This window comes from Heterodontus francisci, unplaced genomic scaffold (genome assembly GCF_036365525.1).
Source record: "Heterodontus francisci isolate sHetFra1 unplaced genomic scaffold, sHetFra1.hap1 HAP1_SCAFFOLD_278, whole genome shotgun sequence".
Taxonomy (NCBI): Eukaryota; Metazoa; Chordata; class Chondrichthyes; order Heterodontiformes; family Heterodontidae; genus Heterodontus; species Heterodontus francisci.
The window spans coordinates 401,876-424,040 of NW_027141343.1; the positions used below are offsets into that span (position 1 = coordinate 401,876).

General features: G+C 42.2%; 1 non-coding gene across 1 annotated transcript; it reads right to left on the bottom strand.

Annotated features, from left to right (window-relative positions):
* Positions 1–1,871: 1,871 nt before the first annotated feature.
* Positions 1,872–1,944, bottom strand: trnaf-gaa (transfer RNA phenylalanine (anticodon GAA)). The gene has a single exon. It is a non-coding gene; the product is annotated as a tRNA-Phe (tRNA).
* Positions 1,945–22,165: the final 20,221 nt, after the last annotated feature.

The following is a 22,165-nucleotide window of genomic DNA, read 5'->3' on the forward strand; positions in this document are numbered from 1 at the left end:
TTCCCTCACTCTCGTTTGATACAGGCAGAACATCCCTAGCTTTTCCAACCTAACCTTGGAACTAAAATCCTCCATCCCTGGATCCATTCTGGTGAATTTCCTCTGCATCCTCTCAAGGACCCTCACATTCTTTCTTAAGTGTGGTAAGCAAAACTGGAAGCAACACTCCAATTGGGGCCTAATCAGAGCTTTATAATGGTTCAGCATAACTTCCCGGCTTTGAACTCAATGCCTCTATTTATAAAGCCCAAGATCCCATATACTTTGCTAACCACTCTCGCAATATGTCTTGCCACCTTCAAAGATTGATGCACATGAACCCCAAGTCCCTCTATTCCAGAACACTCTTTAGAACTGTGCCATTAAGTATATATTGCCATTCCCTATTCCTTATGCCAAAATACATCACCTCACACTTATCACTATTAAATTCCATCTGCCACCTGTCTGCCCATTCTGCTAGCCTATCATTGTCCTGTTGCAGGCAGTTCATATCATCCTCACTGTTTGCCACTCCTCCAAGTTTGTTGTCATCGGGATTTTTTGAGATTCTACTCTGTATTCCAAGATCAAAGTCATTTATCTTGAGCAAAAAAAGCAGTGGTTCTAGCACTGACCCTTGGGGAACACCTCTGTCGACTATCCTCCAGTCTGACAAAGAACCATTTAATAAGACTCGCTGTTTTCTGTCCTTAAACCAATTTTCTATCCAATTGGACACTGACCCTCCTATTCCACGAACCTCAATTTTGTTAACCGTCCTTTTATGTGGTACCTTGTCAAACGCTTCCTTAAAATCCATATAAACAACATCCACTGCATTCCCTTCATCAACCTGCTCTGTTAGTTCATCAAAAAATGCTGTTAGATTAGTCAAGCATGAACTTTCATTTATAAATCCATGCTCACTCTCCTTAATTAACTCAAACCTCTCCAAGTGACTGTTGATTTTTTACCCTGATTATTCTTTCTAAAACCTTACCCTCCACTGCTGTTAATCTAACTAGCCTGTAGTTACCCAGACTGTCCTTACACCCTTTCTTGAATAAGGGCGTCGCATTTGCCACTGTTTATCCTCTGGCACCTCCCCCGTATCCAGGGAAGATTGGAAGATTATACTGAACCCTTCCGTTATCTGCATCCACATTTCCTTTCGCAACCTGGGATGCAAGCCATCCGGACCAGGTGATTTATCTACCCGAAGTACAGCCAGCCTTTTTAGTACCTCCCTCTCTCAATTTGTACCCTATCCATTGCCTCTTCTCTCTTCACTTCTACTGATATTTTGTCAAATTCCACTTCCTTAGTGATCACTGATACAAAGTACTCATTAAGTAGATTAACATTGCCCTGCACCTCTAAGCATATATATTCCTCTTTCTCCCTAATAGGCCCGACTCAACCTCTTACTACCCACTTATCATTTACATGCTGCTCGAAGATTTTTGGGTTTCCTTTCATGTTGACTGCCATTTGATTCTCATAGAAATAGAGAATAAGCTAAATATAGAAGATATAAGTATTTCCCATCCTTGATGAGGTGGAACTTCTTTATGTTGTGGGTAGTAATGACTTGGCCCACGAGTGTGGTGGAAGCAGAGACAATCAATGATTTGAAAAGGAAATTGGATGGATACTAGAAGGAAAGAAACTTGCAGGAGGAAAGGGATCGAGCTGGTGAGTGGAACTGACTAGATTGCTCCGGGGAGACCCAGCATGGACGTGATGGGCCAAACGACCACCTTCTGTGCTGTAAATGACCCTGTGTTGTTTCTCAAATTCAATCCACTGGTGTTTGGTAAATAATTTCAAAGGAAATTGTGCAACTGGAAAATCAGAACCAAGGCAAGGGGCGCATAAGGAAGCGGAATTGCTGAAACCCGGGATTAAACCAGGGACCTTTAGATTTTCAGTCTAACGCTCTCCCACCTGAGCTATTTCAGCCCAACATTCATAGTGGCTTGGTGTCCTTATTTTGGAAGAAAATACATACATTCAAGTTTTCCAAAAAATTAAAGAACACAACATGTGAGTAATATTCCCCATTGCTTTCTCAGTACTGATGGATTGTGAAGCGGGAGACAGCCAGAAGTGCCAATGAGCCGCACAGACCCTGAGCTGAGAATGAAATGAGATCAAATTCAATCTTTCATAGCGAGATGCTGCAGAGAGGTAAGAGCCCTGAATCAAAGCGAGACTTGCTCATTTCAAACACTCCCTGTACTCTCTGCTCAAGAAGCCTTAAAAAAGGGAAAAACAGAATGGCACTCAAACTCACAACCCTGCCATTAAAAGTCTCATATTCGACTGACAGAACTGTCACTTCAACTCGGTCTCTTATTGGGTGGATGCAACTCCAACGCAGGGATGGCATTCAAATCCTCCCATGGGTCCACATGTCAGACTGAGTTCCATGTTGTAGAATCAAGCAAAGGAAATCTGCTCACTACCAAAACTATCAGCGAATTGAAGCTGATTACGATCAACATCATCAGAGGTCTGAACGACCTGGTGAAAGAAGACACTCTGAAGAAGGATCCACAATTATTCAAAGGCATCAACAAAGTGAAAAACAAGAAAATTGATGAGTCAATGCAAGCCAAACAACAGAAACATTGAAGAATTCCATTCCAGAACCCAGTCCTGTTGTTTTTGGAGTCAGGTCACAATTACAGCAACAACTTTATATTCCCACTTGGCTATCTGTACATTTAGTTAATTACAATTTTGTCGACAAGCTCTTTGAATCCAGTTGTCTGGTCCTCAAGCCAGCTCCGGATGGAAGTCAATTCCACCTTCTGCAAGGCTGAAACCAATAGATAACCTTAATCTAAAAATGCCAGCAGACCAGGGCTCGTCTGGGATTTAAACCCAGGATCTCTCGCATGTTAATTAACCATACTCACAAAGCGAGAATCATACCCCTAGACCAACGAGCCACTGACAGGTCAGATTTTATTAGCTGCTGTGGAATTTCACTGCAACCCCCCAGCCAATCATCCATTTTTTTTCAGATCAAAGCAACATCCTGCAAATGCTGAAATAAAAACAGAATGTGGTGGAAATGCTCAGCAGCTCTGGCAGCATCTGTGCTGAGAGAAACACAGTTAACGTTTCAGGGCACTCACCTTTTGTTTCAGCCATCCTTTCAGACTGCTTCTGTCCATCCAATCTCACTTTCTATTCTATCCACATTTTAACCATTCACTACGTGACTACATTTTTCATGAATTCCTCATTTCTTTTATTACTGACAATTTTGTATTTCTGGCCTTTGCTTCAGACACCACCACAAGTGGAATCATGTCTCCATCTACCCAATCAAACCACTTCGCTGTATCCTCACATTGCAATGTTTCTTCAACCCTGACAGACTGTGGAGTTTCTGCTGCTTGATTGCAGTTCTTGCTTCCCGCCAGTAGATGTCACCTCACTCCAATACAGTGAAGTTTACAAATCTGAGAGAGACACAACAGGAAATAATTGTTCACATCATAGTGAATGTGTGGGATTTAGAAATACTAGGAGTGGAGACGAGTTATTATTGCACTCTGCTATTACATCTTTTATAATGGACTCCAGCATTTTCCCCACGACTGATGTCAGGCTAACCGGTATATAATTCGCTGTTTTCTTTCTGCCTCTTTTTTTAAATAGTGGAGTTACATTAACTACCGTCCAATCCATTGGAACTGTTCCAGAGTCGATAGAATTTTGAAAAAAGACCAGAAATGCATCTGCTATTTCAAGGGCCACTTCCTTAATTACTCTGGGATGTAGATTATCAGGCCCTGGGGATTTATCGGCCTTCAATCCCATCAATTTCCCAAACATTCCCTACTAATACTGATTTCATACAGTTCCTCCTTCTCACTAGAACCTATGTTCCACAACATTTCTGGGAGGTAATTTGTATCCTCCGTTGTGAAGACAGATCCAAAGTATGTATTTAATTGGTCTGCCATTTCTTTGTTCCCCATTATAAATTCCCCCGTTTCTGACTGTAAGGGGCCCACATTTGTCTTCACTAATCTTTTTCTCGACACATATCTATAGAAGCTTTTACAGTCAGTTTTTATGTTCTTTGCTAGCTTACTCTCATACTCTATTTCCCCCTTCTTAATCAATCCTTTTGTCCTCCTCTGCTAAATTCCAAACTGCTCACAATCTTCAGGTTTGCTGCTTGTTCTGGCCATTTTATATTTCTCCTCCTTGGATCTAATACTTTCCTTAATTTCTTTTGTAAGCCACAGTTGAGCCACCCTTCCTGTTTTACTTTTGCACAGACAGGAATGAACAATTGTTGTAATTCATCCATGCGCTCTTTAAATGCTAGCCATTGCCTATCCACTGTCAACCCTTTAAGTAACGTTCCCCAATCTATCAGAGCCAACTCCCGCCTCATACCTTCATAGTTTCCTTTGTTTAGATTCAGGACCCGAGTCTCGGAATCAACTCTCTCACTCTCCATCTTAATGAAGAATTTTATCATATTATGGGCGCATTTCCCCAAGGGACCCCACACAACAAGATTGTTAACTAATCCTTTCTCATTACACAATATCCAGTCCAGGATGGCCTGTTCTCTAGAGGTGTTTTACACCTCTATCAATTCTCCACTCAATCTCCTTTGATAGAGGCAGAATAATCCTAGCTTTTCCTACCTAACCTTGTAACTAAAATCCCCCATCCCTGGATCCATTCTGGTAAATCGCCTCTGCGTCCTCTCCAGGACCCTCACATTCTTTCTGAAGTCTGCTGAGCAGAACTGGAAGCAACACTCCAATTGGGGCCGAACCAGAGTTGTATAATGGTTCAGCATAACTTCCCTGCTTTTGTACTCAATGCCTCAAGTTCAAGCCCAAGATCCCATATGCTTTGCGAACCACTCTCGCAATATGTCTTGCCACCTTCAAAGATTGATGCACATGAACCCCAAGTCCCTCTATTCCAGAACACTCTTTAGAACTGTGCCATTAAGTATATATTGCCTCTCCCTATTCCTTATGCCAAAATACATCACCTCACACTTGTCACTATTAAATTCCATCTGCCACCTGTCTGCCCATTCTGCTAGCCTATCACTGTCCTGTTGCAGGCAGTTCATATCATCCTCACTGTTTGCCGCTCCTCCAAGTTTGTTGTCATCGGGATATTTTGAGATTCTACTCTGTATTCCAAGATCAAAGTCATTTATCTTGAGCAAAAAAAGCAGTGGTTCTAGCACTGACCCTTGGGGAACACCACTGTCGACTATCCTCCAGTCTGACAAAGAACCATTTAATAAGACTCGCTGTTTTCTGTCCTTAAACCAATTTTCTATCCAATTGGACACTGACCCTCCTATACCACGAACCTCAATTTTGTTAACCGCCCTTTTATGTGGTACCTTGTCAAACGCTTCCTTAAAATCCATATAAACAACATCCACTGCATTCCCTTCATCAACCTGCTCTGTTAGTTCATCATAAAATGCAGTTAGATTAGTCAAGCATGAACTCCCTTTTATAAATCCATGCTCACTCTCCTTAATTAACTCGAACCTCTCCAAGTGACTGTTGATTTTTTACCCTGATTATTCTTTCTAAAACCTTACCCACCGCTGTTGTTAATCTAACTAGCCTGTCGTTACCCGGACTGTCCTTACACCCTTTCTTGAATAAAGGTGTCGCATTTGCCACTGTTTAATCCTCTGGCACCTCCCCCGTATCCAGGGAAGATTGGAAGATTATAGCAAGCCCTTCCGTTATCTGCATCCGCATTTCCTTTCGCAACCTGGGATGTGAGCCATCCGGACCAGGTGATTTATCTTCCCTAAGCACAGCCAGCCTTTTTAGTACCTCCCACTCCTAATTTGTACTCTCTCCATTGCCTCTACTTTCTTCACTTCAACTGATATTTTGTCAAATTCCACTTCCTTAGTGATCACTGATGCAAAGTACTCATTAAGTAGATTAACATTGCCCTGCACCTCTAAGCTTATATTATCCTTTTTGTCCCTAATAGGCCCGACTCAACCTCTTACTACCCACTTATCATTTACATGCTGCTCGAAGATTTTTGGGTTTCCTTTCATGTTGACTGCCAGTCTATTCTCATAGCAATAGAGAATAAGCAAATATAGAAGATTTAAGTATTTCCCATCCTTGATGAGGTGGAATTTTTTATGTTGTGGGTGGTAATGTCTTGGCGCACGAGTGTGGTGGAAGCAGAGACAATCAATGATTTGAAAAGGAAATTGGATGGATACTTGAAGGAAAGAAACTTGCAGGAGGAAAGGGATCGAGCTGGTGAGTGGAACTGACTAGATTGCTCCGGGGAGAGCCAGCATGGACGTGATAGGACAAATGACCACCTTCTGTGCTGTAAATGACTCTGTGTTGTTTCTCAAATTCAATCCACTGGTGCTTGGGAAATAATCTCAAAGTAAATTGTGCAATTGGAAAATCAGAACCAAGGCAAGGGACGCATAAGGAAGCAAAATTGCTGAAACCCGGGATTGAACCAGGGACCTTCAGATCTTCAGTTTGACACTCTCCCAACTGAGCTTTTTCAGCCATGCTTTAACAGTAGCTTGGTGTCCTTGTTTTGGAAGAAAATACATACATTCAAGTTTTCAAAAAAATTAAAGAACACAACATGTGAGTAATATTCCCCATTGCTTTCTCAGTACTGATGGATTGTGAAGCGGGAGACAGCCAGAAGTGCCACTGAGCCGCACAGACCCCGAGCTGAGAATGAAATGAGATCAAATTCAATCTTTCATAGTGAGATGCTGCTGAGAGGTAAGAGTCCTGAATCAAAGCGAGACTTCCTCATTTCAAACACTCCCTGTACTCTCTGCTCATGAAGCCTTACAAAAGGGAAAAAACAGAATGGCACTCAAACTCACAACCCTGCCATTAAAAGTCTCATATTCGACTGACAGAACTGTCACTTCTACTCGGTCTCTTATTGGATGGATGCAACTCCAACGCAGGGATGGCATTCAAATCCTCCCATGGGTCCACATGTCAGACTGAGTTCCATGTTGTAGACTCAAGCAAAGGAAATCTGCTCAGTTCCAAAACTATCAGTGAGTTGAAGCTCATTCCGATCATCATCATCAGAGGTCAGAACTACCTGGTGAAAGAAAACACCCTGAAGAAGGATCCACAATTATTCAAATGCATCAACAAAGTGAAAAACAAGAAAATCAATGAGCCAATGCAAGCCAAACAACAGAAATGGGAAAGGTTTCCTTTCCATACCAGAACCCAGTTCTGTTGTTTTTTGGAGCCAGGCTTCAGTTAAAGTTACATCTTTATATTCCTACTTGGCTCTCTGTACATTTCATTCATTCCAATTTTGTCGACAAGCTCTTTGAATCCAGCCCTCTGGTCCTCAAGCAGGCTCCATATGGAAATCAATTCCGCCTTCTGTAAGGCTGAAACCAATCGACGACCTTAAACTAAAAACACCAACAAAGAAGGGCTTGTCCAGGATTTGAACCCAGGATCTCTCACACATTAATTAATCACTTACCCTAAGCAAGAATCATACCCCGAGATCAACATGCCACTGATATCAGAACTTCCTTTTAGCTCCTGTGGAATTTCACTGCAGCCAAAGCCAATCATCCATTTTTTTTCAGATCAAAGCAACATCCTGCAAATTCTGAAATAAAAACAGAAAGTGCTGGAAATGTTCAGAAACTCTGGCAGCATCTGTGGAGAGAGAAACAGAGTTAACCTTTCAGGGCGTTTCCCTTTTGTTTGAGCCATCCTTTCACACTGCTTCTGTCCACCCAATCTCACCATCTATTCTCTCTAGATTCCACCCACTCACCACCTAAATACATTTGTCATGAATTCCTCATATCTTTTAATAATGACAATTTTATATTTCTGGCCTTTGCTTTGGACTCCACCACAAGTGGTATCATGTCTCCATCAACCCAATCAAACCCATTCACTATTTCCTCACATTGCAATGTTTCTTTCACCCTGACAGACTATGGAGTATCTGCTGCTTGGTTGCAGTTCTTGCTTCCTGCCAGCAGATGTCACCTCACTCCAGTACAGTGAAGTTTAAAAATCTGAGAGCCACACAAGAAGAAAAATTGTTCACATTATAGTGAACAAGTCCCTCTATTCCTGCACACTCTTTAGAACTGTGCCATTAAGTATATATTGCCTCTCCCTATTTCTTCTGCCAAAATGCATCACCTCACACTAGCCACTATTAAATTCCATCTGCCACCTGTCTGCCCATTCTGCTAGCCTATCATTGTTTTGTTGCAGGCGGTTCATTTCATCCTCACTGTTTTCCACTTCTCCAAGTTTGGTTTTATCGGCATATTTTGAGATTCTGCTCTATATTCCAAGATCCAAGTCATTTATCTGTAGCAAAAAAAAGCAGTGGTTCCAACAGTGACCCTTGGGGTCGAGCACTGTATTCTGTACAATTTTGGTTTCCTTATTTTATATTTATTTAGAGATACAGCACTGAAACAGGCCCTTCAGCCTACCGAGTCTGTGCTGACCAAAAACCACCCATTTATACGCGCCCTGCAGTAATCCCATATTCCCAACCACCTACCTGCACTGGGAGCAATTTACAACAGCCAATTTACCTATCACCTGCAAGTCTCTGGCTGCGGGAGGAAACCAAAGCACCCAGCAAAAACCCACATGGTCACAGGGAGAACTTGCAAACTCTGCACAGGCAGTAGCCAGAATCAAACCTCGGTTTTTGGAGCTGTGAGGTTGCGGTGCTAACCACTGTGCCGCCCATGACAATGCCACTACGCCATCACTTCCCCTTATCTAAGGAAGGATAGACTTGTCACAGAGGGAATGCAATGGAGATTCACCAGACTAATCCCCTTATGATGAGAGACTGCAGAAACTGGGCCCAAATTCTCTGGAGTTTCAAAGAATGAGAGGTGATCTCATTGAAACTTCCAAAATTCTTACAGGGTGTGACAGGGTAGATATGGATAGGATGTTTCCTCTGTCTAGTGAGTCTGGAAGAAGGGGACACAGTCTCAGAATAAGGACAGGCCATTTGAGACTGAGATGAGCAGGAATTTCTTTACTCAGAGGGTGGGTAATCTGTGGAATTCTTTATCCCAGAGGGCTGTGGAGGCTCAATTACTGAACATATTCAAGACAGAAATCAATAGATTTCTAAATACTACCGGGATCAAGGGATATGGAGATAGCAGGGAAAAATGGCAAAGAGGGATATGATCAGCCACGATCTGTTTGAATGGCAGAGCAGGCTCAATGGGCTGATTGGCCTAATGCCCCTATTTCCTATGATCCTATGAATCCCAATAATGTACATCAGACGTTAGACCGAGCTATGCATTACATACCAGTTCAAAAATCCCACAGAGATTAAGACTGAAAGATACAGTATCAATTCCATTACTACAAAGTGAAGGACTTGGAGCTTGCAGACCAGCCCATGTATAAGATTGAAAGTTATGTTTTCATTCACAATAATTTTCACAGAGCTAAATATTGAATACCAATCCACAACTTGTACAGGACTACCAAATAAAACCTACAACTGTGAAATACAGTTAATCCATATTTTAAATTAAACACAACGCAAACAAATATTCATACATTGAGAGCGGGAAACAGTGAGAGCAGAGTGGAGCATAAAGAGCCCGGGGTGGGGAGAGAGAGAGAGTAAGCAAGGGTTCACTCAGAGAGCAGGAAACGGTGAAAGCGGAGTGGACAGGAGTCCAAGCAAGCTGGAGTTTGGAAACGAAGTGAACAGTGACATCACAGGAAAGCTGCAAGGTGACTGGTTGTGATTAACGGCTGTTAGGGAGTAACTGTAAATAGTTAGTACACCACTGTTAGGGTGGATGTGTAAATGGCTGGGTTATAGCATTTCAACAACAGGCAGAATAAAAAGAGTATAAATTAAGTATTAATAATAAGGGACAAGTGAATCGTTGGTGAGTTTTTTGGAGTAAGGTTTATCTTAACTAGTGAACTGTATTGATTTTTAGTGGGATTTATCAGTACTAGGAATGTTTTATTTATAATTCTAAGGTGTTGTAGTACTGTTAAGGTTTTTTTTAGCAGTAGCAAATGGTCAACTAATGGCAGGGGTGTTTCAACCTTGAGAGTGCACCTCCTGTGATATGTGGGAGCTCCAGGATGCTTCCACTATCTTCGAGAACTTTTGTGCCAGGAAGTGCTCTCAATTGTGGCAGCTTGAGCTCTGGGTTTTGGAACTTGAGTGGCAGCTGGTGACATTGCAGTGCATTCGTGAGAAGAGAGCTATATCGATAGCACGTTTATAGATGTGGTCACCCCACAGCTTAAGAGTATGCAGGGAGAGAGGGAATGGGTGATCAACAGGCAGTCAAAAAGAATCGAGTAGGTAGTGCAGGACACCCTGACTGCATGACGCTCTCCAACGGGTATTCAGTTCTGAATATGGAGGACAGTGATGCTTCCCTGGGGAGTGCAGCCAGAGCCAAGTCCATGGCACCATGGGTGACTCAGCTGCAAAGGGAGGTACAAGGAAGACTGGAAAAGCCATAGTGATAGGTGATTCAATAGTCAAGGGAACAATCAGGCATTTCTGTAGCCGCAGACATGAATCCAGGAATGGTATGTGGCCTCCCTGGTGCCAGGATCAAGGATGTCATTGAGCAGTTACAGAGCATCCTGAAAGGGGAGGGTGAACAGCCAGCAGTTGTGGTCCACATCGGAATAAACAACATAGGTAGAAATAAGGATGTTGTCCTGCAGTCAGAATTTGGGGAGTGTGGTAAGAAATTTGCAAATGGGACATCAAAAGTAATAATCTCCGGATTACTCCCAGTGCCAAGCGCAAGTGAGTACAGGAATAGAAGAAGACAGATGAATGTGTGGCTGGAAAGATGGTGCAGGAGGCATGGCTTTAGATTCTTGGGACCGGTCGGACGGGTTGCACCTGAACAGAGCTGGGACGGAGTTCCTTGCGGGGCATTTTGCTCGAGCTGTTGGGGAGGGTTTAAATTAGTTTGGCAGGGGGATGGGGACTGGAAGGTAGAGTCAGATGGGACAAAATCAGAAATTAAAATGGAAGGCAGAGAATTAATGGATGAGTCTGGTAGACTGAGGAAACAAAGTTTAGAAAATTAAAAAAGTGTTTGGCAGTGCTCAAGTGTATCTATTTCAATGCAAGGAGTATAGCAAATAAAGCAGATGAGCTGAGGACAGATAGACAGGTGGCAGTATGATATCATAGCTCTGAGAGAAACGTGGCTTAAGGAGGGACAGGAATGGCAGCTCAACAGTCTTGGTTACAGGGTTTTCAGACGCGATAGGGAGGGAGATAAGAAAGGAGGGAGAGTGGCAATTTTTGTCAAAGCAACAGTACGGCAGCAACAGAAAGGGATTTTAACCGCCCAAACATTAACTGAGATAGTTTTAGTGTAAAAGGAATTGAGGGAGCAGAATTCTTGTGATGCATTCAGGAGAAATATTTTCGCGAATATGTAGCAAGTCCAACAAGAGAGGACGCAGTTTTAGGAAATGAAGATGGGCAGGTGGAAGGAGTGGCAGTGGGAGAGCATTTTGGTGGTAGTGATCATAATTCAGTCAGTTTTAACATAATTATCGAAAGGACAAGGATACAACAAGAGTTAGAGTTCGCAATTGGGGCAAGGCCAACTTTACTAAGCTGAGGAGTGATTTAGCGAAAGTGGACTAGAAACAGGTACTTGAAGGTAAATCAGTGTCAGAGCAATGGGAAGAATTCAAGGGGAGATTCCAGGGGTTCAGAGTCAACATGTTCCCTCAAAGAAAAAGGGTGGGAAGGCCAAATCAAGAGCCCCATGGATGTCAAGGAGCTTATGGGTATGATATGGCAGTAAAGGAAAAATTATGCCCGACACAGAGAACTCAATACTACAGAAAGCTGAGAGGTCTATAGAATGTGGAGGGGGGAAATCAACATTGAAATTAGGAAAACTAAGAGAGGCATGAAAGAATATTGGCATTCAAAATCAAGGTAAACACAAAGATGTTTTATCAATACATTAAGAGTAAAAGGATAACTAAGGAAAGAGGAGGGCACAGAAAAGACCATAAAGGTAACCTATATGTAGGGCAGAAGATGTTGGCATTGTTCTTAATAAATACTTTGCATCTGTCTGCACAAAAGAGGGGGACGATGCAGATATTGTAGATAAGGAAGAGGGGTGTGAAGTATTGGATATGATCAACAGAGGGAGAGAGGACATACTAATGGAATTAGCTTATTTGTAAGTTGATAAATCACTAGGGATGGATGAAATGTACCCCAGGCTGTTAAAAGAAGCAAGAGAGCAAATAGCGGAAGGTCTGACCATCGTTTTCCAGACCTCATTGGATACAGGTGTTGTGCTGGAGGATTGGAGGACTGCTAACATTGTACCTCTGTTTAAAAAGGGAGTGAGGGCTAGACCGAATAATTACAGGCCAGTCGGGCTAACCTCAATAGTGGGAAAATTATTCGAATCTATTCAGAGAGACAGGATAAAATGTCACTTGGAAAGGCACAGATTAATCAAGGATAGTCAGCATGGATTTGTTAAGGGAAGATCTTGTCTGAATAACTTGATCGAAATTTTGAAGAATTAACAAGGAAAATAGATGAGGGTAGTGCAGTTTATGATGTGGTCTACATGGATGTAAATGTAGGGGGCATGATCAAGAAGTTTGCAAATGACACAAAGATTGGCCATGTGGTAAATAGCAAGGAGGATAACTGTAGGCTGCAGGAAGATCTTGATGGTCTGGTCAGATGGGCAGAAAAATGGCAAATTGAATTCAATCCAGAGAAGTGTGAGGTGATGCATTTGGGGAGGTCAAACAAGGCAAAGGAATACACGATTAATAGGAAAATGCTGACAGGTGTAGAGGAAGTGAGGGACCTTGGAGTAAATGTCCACAGATCCTTGAAGGTAACAGGACAAGTTGATAAGGTGGTTAAAAAGGCATATGGAATCCTTTTTTTTTCGACGAGGTATAGAATATAAGAGCAGGGAGGTTGTACTGTAACTGTATAAATCATTAGTCAGGCCACAATTTGAGTACTGTGTACAGTTCTGATCACCTCATTACAGAAAGGATGTAATTGCCCTGGAGAGGGTACAGAGGAGATTTACGAGGATGTTGCCGGGACTGGAAAAATGCAGCTATGGGGAAAGATTGAATAGGATGGAGCTGTTCTCCTTGGAACAGAGGAGGCTGAGGGGAGATCAGACTGAAATGTACAACATTTTGCGGGGCCTGTATAGAGTTGAAGTGAAGGGCCTGTTCACCTTAGCAGAGAGGTCAGTGACTAGGGGAATAGATTTAAAGTGATTGGTATAAAGATTACAGAGGAGATGAGGAAAAGTTATATTTCAGCCAGAGGGTGGAGGGGGTCTGGAACTCACTGCCTGATAGGGGAGTTGAGACAGAAACCCTCAACTCATTCAAAATGAGTCTGGATATACACCTCAAATGACGTAATCTGCAGGGTTATGCACCAAATGCTGAAAGGTGGGATTAGAATGGGTGGACAGTTTTCATCTGGCACAGACACAATGGGCCAACTGGCCTCTTCCTGTGCCATAAACTTACTTTGATTCTATAAATTACCCAGCTGCTGCAGTGGAATTTGAACTCATGTCTCTGGTCCATTAGTGGAGACTTTTGGATTACTCGTCCTGTAAAGTAACCACAAAATCACCATACCCCTGGATGAGAGTTTTTACAGGTTTGTAATTTTATTTTCAGATACGGCACTGAAACAGGCCCTTCAACCCACCGAGTCTGTGCCAACCAACAACCACCCATATACACTAATCCTACATCAATCCCATATTCCCTCCCACATCTTCACACGAGGGGCAATTTACCTAACAACCTGCAATTCTTGGGCTGCAAGAGGAAACTGGAGCACACAGCAGAAATCCACGCGGTCACAGGGAGAACTTGCAAACTCCGCAGAACTGAACCCAGGTCAGTGGAGCTTTGAATCTGCAATGCTAACCACTGCGCCACTGTGCTGCCATAATGTGGAGTTCAGTCTACACAAATGGAATTGATAATCTATTTCACTCTGCTCATGTATGAGATGTTTTTGGCTGGAAAATAATGCGTATCATAGACAACTGTATTTTTTATTTCCGCAGTCTAGGTGAGTTCTGTCCAGGCATCTAATTTACATCACAGTTTACACTTCATATCAGCATTGCTCAATCTGATACTGTATGTGATTTTTGGACTGGCAATGATTAGATCAATCTACACTAATGGAATTGATACTGTATGAGTTTTTCGAATAGTATGTAATGTTTAGGTCAATGTGCACTAATAGAATTGATACTGTATTTCAATTTGATATTGTATGAGTTTTTAGAATGGTATATAATGTTTAGATCAATCTACACTAATGGAATTAATACTGTATTTCAGTTTGATATTGTATGAGTTTTTAGAATGGTATATAATGTTTAGATCAATCTACACTAATGGAATTAATACTGTATTTCAGTTTGATATTGTATGAGTTTTTAGAATGGTATATAATGTTTAGATCAATCTATACTAATGGAATTGATACTGTATTTCAATTTGATATTGTATGAGTTTTTAGAATGGTATATAATGTTTAGATCAATCTACACTAATGGAATTAATACTGTATTTCAGTTTGATATTGTGTGAGGTTTTAGAATGGTATATAATGTTTAGATCAATCTACACTAATAGAATTGATTCTGTATCTTTCAATTTCACAGCGTGCGTGAGTTCTGAACTGGTATCTAATTTGTGTCTCAGCTCACAATAGCTTTCAGCACCTTTGAAACTTTCACTGTAATGAATGTTGGACTTGTATGTAACTTGTATCTCAGGGTACACTATGGGGATGTTTAAACATCCTTTATAATGAATGGGTGTGAGCTTTGGGTATGATATTTAATTTAAATCTCAGGGTACATCATTAGCTTAGATTCTGTGCCATTCAATCAGTAGCGTGTGCCAATTCTATCTGATATTTAATTGCTCGCTGAGTCTGCATTATATTTAGATTGACACATTGTATTTCAATCTGCTAGTGGGTGTGATTTTGACCTGGGATTGATGTATCTGACTGTCAGTGAGACTGAATTGGGGCGAAATGGAAACAACTTCTTTTTCTCCTGCTTTGTTTGATTGAAAATGTGTCTCTGGAACTTGGAATCAATGTGGGCCTGACTACTTCTACAGTCTGAGACTGGGGAACTGATGAACTGTCTATCCCTCTGTACTCTGAGTGATAATGTACCTACTGTGTGTGAGAGGAGCTGGCTGCACTGTTCCTTGTGCCTCGAGTGCAGCAACCATCACATTCATCACAATACCTTCAAGGATTTGCCTGTATGAAGAAAAAATATATCTTATAACTCAAGAACAGGTGCGGGGCAAAATATCAAAGAGGTGAATTTAATTTCTCAATTAATAATCATTAAGAACATCCACAAATGAAAACCGGTGTCAGTATCAGCCTCCACTGAAGTACTGAAGCTCCCAGCTCCTGCATCACAAGTGTTCTGGGCAGATCCATCCAGACAAAACACTGCACTGGGATCATCCCAACTGCTCTATGCTCTACACATATTTCCAGCCATCCTGCTTCATATGCACAAATTTTAAAAAATGAAGCCCGATATGTATATCCCTCAATTCATTTCTCCCCATACACTTGTTCATTTGTTCCACCTCCCCTTAAGTGCATCAATACTATTCACCCCAACCTCTCCCTGTGATAGAAAATTCCAGATTCTATCCATTCACTGCATAAATACATTTTTCATGAATTCCTCATTGGTTTTATGAATGTTGATTTTATATTTTTGGCTCTTATTTCAGAAACCACCACAAGTGAAAACATGTCTCTGTGTATTCTATAAAAGCCCTTCACTATTTCCTCACTTTTTTTCATTTGTTCCTGGGACATAGGCATCGCTGGCTATGCCAGCATTTATTGCCCATTACAAATTGCCCTTGGCAAAGTGGTGGTGAGCTGCCTTCTTGAGCCGCTGCAGTCCTTGAGATGCAGGAATACCAACAGTGCTGTTTGGAAGGGAGTTCCAGGATTTTTACCCAACGACAATGAAGGAATGGCGATACAGTTCCAAGTCAGGATGGTGTGTGGCTTGGAGAGGGACTTGCTGGTGGTAGTGTTCCCTTGCATCTGCTGCCCTTGTCCTTCTCGGTAGTAGAGGTTCAGAGTTTGGAAGGTACCGTTGAAAGAGCCTTAGTGTGTTGCTGTAGTGCATCATGTAGATTGTACACACTGCTGCCACTGTGCATTAGTGGTGAATGGAGTGAATGTTGAAGCTGCTGGATGGGGGCAATCAAGCAGGCTACTTGAGTGTTGTTGGAGCTGCACTCATCCAGGCAAGTGGAGAGTATTCCATCAAACTCCTGACTGGTGCCTCGTAAATGGTGGAAAGATGTAAAGATGTGGGGAGACAGGAGGTAAGTTGCTCACTGCAGAATTCCTAGCCTCTGACCTGCTTTTGTAGGAAATGCATTTATGTGGCTGGTCCTGTTCAGTTTATGGTCAATGGTAACTCCCCCAATGTTGATGGTAGGGGTTTCAGTGATGGTAATGCCATTGAACATCAAGGGGAAATGATTAGATTCTCTCTTGTTTGAGATGGTCATTGCCTGGCATTTATGTGACGCAAATGTTATTAACCACTTATCAGCCCAAGCCTGGATGTTGTCCAGGTCTTGCTACATCTGGACACGGGCTGCTTCAGTATCTGAGGAGTAATGAATGGTGCTGAACATTGTGCAATCATCAGTGAACATCCCCACTTTCGGCCTTGTGATCCCACTTCTGATAAGTTGTCTTTTGACTTAACTAGAGGCATTTGGGAGCAGCGACGAAGAGCAAACAGAGAGCATGAAATAATATTGACAAGCAAAATCAAAATGGATCCAAAGATGTTTCATCAATACATTGGAGTAAGAGGCAACTGAGGAAAGAGTAGGGCCCATCAGGGTGGAAGATGTGGGTATGTTTGTTAATGAATACTTTACTGTCTTCACAAATGAGGGGGTGATGCATATATTGTAATTAAGGAGAAGGAGTGTGAAGTATTGGACATGATAAACTGAGGGAGAGAAGAAGTATAAATGGGATTAGCATCCTTGAAAGTGGATAAATCATCAGGGCCGGATGAAATGTACCCAAGGAGGTTAAAAGAAGCCAGGAAGGAAATAGTGGAAGGTCTGACCATCAGTTTCCAATCCCTCACTGGAAACAGGTGTGATGCCAGAAGATGGGAGGTCTCGTAACGTTGCAATAAAAGCAAAATTCTGCAGATGCTGGAAATCTGAAATAAAAACTATTAGCGCTGGAAATACACAGCAGATCTGGCAGCAACTGTGGAGAGAGAAGCAAAGTTAATGTTTCTGTTCTGATGAAAGGTCACTGACCTGAAATGTTAACTTTGCTTCTCTCTCCACAGATGCTGCCAGACCTGCTGTGTATGTCCAGCACTTTTTGTTTTTATTGCTAACATTGCACCATTGTTGAAAAAGGAAGCGAGGGAACAATTAAAGGCCAGTCAGCCTAACCTCAATAGTGGGCGAATTATTGGAATTCATTCTGAGAGACAGGATAAACCGTCACTTAGAAAGGCACAGATTAATCAAGTATCATCAGCATGGATTTGTTCAGGGAAGCTCCTGTCTGACGAACTTGATTGAACTTTTTGAAGAAGTAACAATGAGGATTGTGAGGATAGTGCAGTTGATGTGGTCTACATGGATTTTAGCGAGGCTTTTGACAAGGTCCCACATGGCAAACTGGTTAAAAAAACATAAAAGCGCATGCGATCCAGGGGAATGTAGCAAGCTGGATACAAAATTGGCTCAGTGGCAGGAAACAAGAAGGAATTGGTTACAGGTGTTTTTGCAACTGGAGGACTGTTTCCAGTGGTGTTCCACAGGGCTCACAACTAGGTCCCCTGCTTTTTGTGGTATATATTAATGATATGGACATAAATGTAGAGGGCACAATCAAGATGTTTGCAGATGACACAAAAATTGTCCGTGTTGTTGATAGGGAGGAGGATTGCTGTACACTGCAGGAAGATATCAATAGACTGGTCAGGTGGGCAGAAAAGTGGTAAATGGAATTCAAATTGGACAAGTGTGAGGTGATGCATTTGGGAGGTCAAAAAAGGCAAAGGAATACACAATTAATGGGAGAACACTGAACGGTGCAGAGGAAGTGAGGGACGTTGGAGTGAATGTCCACAGATCCCTGAAGTAGCAGTACAGGTCAATAAGGTGGTTCAGCAGGTATATGGAATCTTTTCCTTTATTAACTGAGGTATGGAGTATAAGGGTGACCTGGTATCCATGTCAATAAGTCGCTGACAGCTAACATGCAGGTGCAGCAAGCAATTAGAAAGGCTAATAGTATGTTAGCCTTTATCACAAGAGGATTTGAGTACAGGATTAGTGAATTCTTGCTTCAATTGTATAGAACCTTGGTTAGACCGTACTTGGAGTACTGTGTGCAGTTTTGGTCTCCTTACCTTAGGAAGGATATTATTGCCATGGAGGGAGTTCAACGAAGGTTCATCAGACTTGTTCCTGGGATGGTGGGAATGTTCTATGAAGAGAGATTGGGAAACTGGGACTGTATTCTCTAGAGTTTCGAAGAATGAGAGGTGATCTCATTGAAACCTACAAAATACTTAAAGGACAGTCAGGGTAGTTGCAGCTAACATGTTTCCCCTGGTTGGGGAGTCGAGAACCAGGGGACGCATTTTCAAAATAAGGGGGAAGCCACTTAGGACAGAGATGAGGAGAAATGTTGTTCCTCAGAGGGTTGTAAATCTTTGGAATTCTGTACCCCAGAGGGCTGTGGAAGCTCAGTCATTGACTATGTTTAAAGCAGAGATTGACAGATTTCTAAATACAAATGACATAAGGGAATATGATGAAAGTGTGGGGAAAAGGACATTGAAGTGGATGATCAGCCATGATCATATTGAATGGCGGGGCAGACTCGATGGGCTGAATGGCCGACTCCTGTTCCTATGTTCCGAACCCCACATGATCAGCGAGGCACAGCCTCAGACCGACTTGTCGGGTGGTGTAAACAGATATCACTGCTTCTGATCTTCACCAGAACAGAGAGTGAGATGTAACATTGATCATCAAACAGACCGTGAGAGAATGCAACAGAATAAAACACATGGAGAGACACTGTGGAATAACAAATAGATTAGATTGGAATGTTGAATTCTGATTGGAATGGATAAAACACCAGAAACAACAGATTAAATTGGGATTCTCATCACTATATTGATCTGAGACAGAAAAGCGAAACTGATGGAAAGAAGGGAAGAAGGAAGAAAAGAAAGAATGGAACTGTTCAATTTTTTTCAGTTTTTTCACTCGCCCATCAAAGCTGGATTAAAAAAAGTTGCAAATAACAGAGAATTTCACCAAAAAGGGAGATTAAACGCTGCAGAAAGCTTGGATCGAAGGATGTCCCAACAGATCACCTGTTTAACTGTCTCCTCACTGGGGGATTTCAATCAGTCAGCAATATTATTCGCTACCTTTTTTTTGTTAATGAACCCAGAACTGTCACTTGGTGTTAATATCTGCATTCCGATTCCTGAATAATAAAATTGTGAGTTTCTCGATATTTTCTGGACACATTTCCTGCTGAAAGAACTAAGAACTCTTTTCTAATTTACACAATACTATATACACACTCATCAAGCCTCCGAAGCTAGCATCCTTGGTGCTGCTCTCTCTTCTCCCAAACCTCATCTCATGTGACTGTTACATCATCACTCTGACAGTGGGAGGGGTTGATCCCACTGTCTTCAGCATTAACCCTTTACATCCTTATACTGCACTGTCTGTCCAAAAAAATCAGTGGAGGGAACTTGATTTTTCGAAACACCAACAGCTGCCAGTTGAAAATCAACTCAACCCATCAGAGAGAGAGAGAGAGAGAGAGAGAGAGACTGTCAGAGTGATCCTGCATCCAGTCCTGACCCTGTCACACTCAGCAGATGCTCACCCAGACCCCACTCTCATCAACACTGAACATTTTTACTAAGACACTTCAAATACTGTTTATAAAAGGCAGGAAAGGTCAAAGTTCACACAGTTGTATTGAAGAGAACAAAGTTTAACATATTCTGAACTTTTCTCGGTAACCGCGAGACATAGGTTTTCTTATTTGGTTCCTTTGATTTTTCTTGTTCCTGACTGACAAATATTCCAAACCTCAGATAAACCCAGTTGTGGGTGGCACAGTGGCGCAGTGGTTCGCACCGCAGGGTCACAGCTGCAGGGATCCGGGTTCGATTCCGGGTACTGCCTGTGTGGAGCTTGCAAGTTTTTCCTGTGTCTGCGTGGGTTTTCTCCGGGTGCTCCGCTTTCCTCCCACAAGCCAAAAGACTTGCAGGTTGATAGGTAAATTGGCCATTATAAATTGTCACTAGTATAGGTAGGTGGTCGGGGAAATATAGGGACAGGTGGGGATGTTTGGTGGGAATGTAGGATTAGTCGAAATGGGTGGTTGATGTTCGGCACAGACTCGGTGGGCCGAAGGGCCTGTTTCAGTGCTGTATCTCGAATCAAAGTGACCGAAAATACAAAGCTCCACACGTAACAGGCTTGTGTTCTCAGCACCCTCCTTTTTAGTAGAGAAGCATCAACAACTTACACAAACCAAAAAAAAGAAGCTGAACAGCTTCCACCTCCACTGCCTCAGATGGATACTGGGCATCTCCTGGCAGGACAGAGTGACAAATGCGGAAGTACACCAGCGTGCAGGGATCCGCAGCATGTTTGCCCTCTTGAGTCAGTGGTGACTCTGTTGACTGGGCCAAATGGATGACGGTCACATTGCCAAATACATGCTCCATGGTGAGCTTGCTATCAGCATGAGATCAACAGGTCAGGGAAAGAAATCAAGTCCTTTGGAGAGTGGGCATGGATTTATAAATGGGAGTTCATGCTTGACGAATCTAACTGCATTTGTTGATAAACTATCTGAGAATGCTGATGAAGGGAATGCAGTGGATGTTGTTTATATGGATGTTACGAAAGCATTTTATAAAGTACCACATAAAAGGGCGGTTAACAAAATTGAGGTTCATGGATTAGGAGGGTCAGTGTCCATTTGGATAGTAAATTGTTTTAAAGACTGAAAACAGCGAGTCTTATTGAATGGTTCTCGGTCAGACTGGAGGATAGTCGACAGTGGTGTTCCCCAAGGGTCAGTGCGAGAACCACTGCTTTTTTTGCTAAAGGTAAGTGACTTGGATCTTGGAATACAGAGTAGAATCTCAAAATATGCCAATGACACCAAACTTGGAGGAGCGGCAAACAGTGAGGATGATATGAACTACCTGCAACATCTAATCTCCCACTTGCGTCATGTCCCAGTCTCGGTTAAAAGCAACACATAATGACACAAACACTCTGCAACACAGAACGCGGTCACACGTTCCTTCAGTGAGATTAATGTCAAGCTGTTTTCCAGGTTGAATGGAACGGTGAACAAATTTCTATCAAAGAAGTTACCTTTGAAATATCAGGACTGAATTTCTGGACAAGGAGGAACAGCCATTCCAAACTCACATCCTTCACAAAGGTTGTTTTCTCCTGTGCCTGAAATTCATCATGTAATTTGAATTACGACTTCAAGCTCACAAGACACAGATGTGAACTTCTAAAGCATGTTGCTAATAATGACATAAGGCTCTGCTGGGAGTTGAACCCAGGATCTGCTAGTTAATAGGCAGGTGTTTTAGCCAACTAAGCTACAGAGCCAAATAACAAATGTTCCTACAGTTGAAATCAGAAAAGGGCACTATATTCTCATCCCATTTCTCCACTGGTCACAACATATTTTAAACAGTTCTCACTTCGTGATACAGTCAATCATATACTCTATTTTTCTCTGGACCGAGAATGAATGTTTTGGAAGAAAATACATACATTCAATTGTTTCTGAAAGGTTACAGAACACAACACATGAGTAATATTCCCCATTGCTTTCTCAGCACTGATGGATTGTGAAGCGGGAGACAGCCAGAAGTCCCACTGAGCCACACCAACCCCGAGCTGAGAAGGAAATGAGATAAAGTTCAATC